Source organism: Echinops telfairi, unplaced genomic scaffold (assembly GCF_000313985.2).
Source record: "Echinops telfairi isolate 266 unplaced genomic scaffold, ASM31398v2 ScPeMD7_23;HRSCAF=83, whole genome shotgun sequence".
NCBI lineage: Eukaryota > Metazoa > Chordata > Mammalia > Afrosoricida > Tenrecidae > Echinops > Echinops telfairi.
The window spans coordinates 51,436,776-51,438,775 of record NW_022103920.1 but is presented as its reverse complement, the minus strand read 5'-3'; positions in this window follow the sequence as shown (position 1 = coordinate 51,438,775).

The following is a 2,000-nucleotide window of genomic DNA, read 5'->3' as shown; positions in this document are numbered from 1 at the left end:
GTCTCTATCTAGAATATGCTCTCCTTCAGTGTCATCTTATCCATTGTCTCTATCTAGAATATGCTCTCCTTCAGTGTCATTTTATCCTTCGTCTCTATCTAGAATATGCTCTCCTTTGCACAGCCTCCAGTTAGCTTCTTCCCCTGTGATACCCAATGGAATGCTATGTCCTCTCATTTTTGAAGTATTACTTCTATTTCCAAAAGCATATGATAAAACTGCAATTCTGGCTAAATTTGGGGAAAATATTAACCTGTGCTGACTAATATTATCTCCATCTCTGGATATACATTGCATGCTTCCATTCTCTTGTTGGATATTCTTCAGTCTTCTGTCAGTTGCTGCTGGTGGTGAAGTGAAATTGCTTAAAAATTGCTTAATAGCTAGGTCTCTGTAATTCCCACCCAGTTAATTGGTGAACATTATAAATAAATAAGGCATAGCGGACTCTAACTCAGGGATTGGTCAGTATTGCCATTTTTCTAGGTATAACAATGAGACATCTCAGAAACAGGAACACAGTCTTGAGGATTATATCAGTCTCTATCAAACAGTCAAGTCTAGTCTTTTTTATGATTTTGAATTATGTTTGTGGTAGTCACCTAGTCTGGTGTCAATTTAAGGATTAAGAGGGTAGGGGTGGAGTCTAGGCTGTCAATCTGGAGATAGCCAATGAGACTTTTGTGGGCATGGCCTTCTCCTGAGAATTCTGGGAAATCTGGTTCTTCCTCCTTGGAGGCAGAAGACACTGCTCTCTCTGCAACTCCCTGGGAGACATTGCAGAAGACAAGCCACATGGACGCAGCCAGACCTCAGAAGCTGGAGAAGCCACAGAGCTGAGATGCTTACAACGCCACTGGACCCAAAGACTTTTTACCCACTGGCCCATGATCGTCTTGCATTTGGCTTCATTGTATGTGTTTCATGAGTCTGAAAAGGACTTTAAAGAATGATATTGGAAATATGGGTTAATATCAGACTTACAGACTTGATCTGGACTGGGTTGGGATGTTTGCTCAATGTTCAATTGCTCTTGCATATAAATCTCTTTCATATGCACATATGTGTGTCCATGGATTTGTTTCTCTAGTCTACCCAGGCTAACACAATGTTCTACTTTTTATTCCTCTGCGTTCTCTGTACAGAATATTTTCTTTCTCAGTAGTCAGCAGTGGTCATCGGTCACTATCTAGTTCTGCTCTCAGAGTAGTGGAGGCAGTGGTGTGAGTGGCTCATTAGTCCTTTGGAATACTTTTTTTTTTTAGTGTCTGATTTTTCTTTACTCTTCTTCATTCTGGGTGAGAATGAGCAACAGTTATGTATTAGTTACTCATAGTTGTATGTATGTTCTGGTAGCTACATAGCCTGTTATCAATTTGAGACTTACAAGTGAAGGGGTGGAGTTTAGCCTGTCAATCAGGTTGTAGCATGATGACATCATTTTGATAAACAGATAAAGAACTCGTTGGAGGAGAGGCACATGCTCACTCCCTGTAAGACATTTTTGTGGATAAGACACAAGGAGCTATGCTAGAGCTCTGGAGCCTTGCCAGCTCTGAGCTGCCTCTACCACCACTGGATCGACAAGACCTTCCACCCACTGATCTCTGATCTTCTACATTTGGCATCATTGCATGTGTTTTGTGAGTCTAAAGAGGACTCCATGGACTGGTATCGGACATGTGGGCTAATAGACTTATGGATTTGATCTGGACTTGGCTGGCATGGTTTCTCAATATTCAACTGCTCTTGTACATGAAGCTCTTTCTTATACACATATGAGTGTCTATGAATTTATTTTTCTAGTCAACCCAGACTAACACATATGTCAAATGCTTTTAAGACCTAAGTTGCTATCCATCATGTTAAGATGTACAGCATTGTCTTTGTGGACTATGCTTATATTAATTGATCTAGATGCCTACCAAAAATGTAGTCCAAGTCCCCACCTTCTGTGAGTCATTCCCTCAAGGTATTTGATTATGACTAAGAAGTTGTAA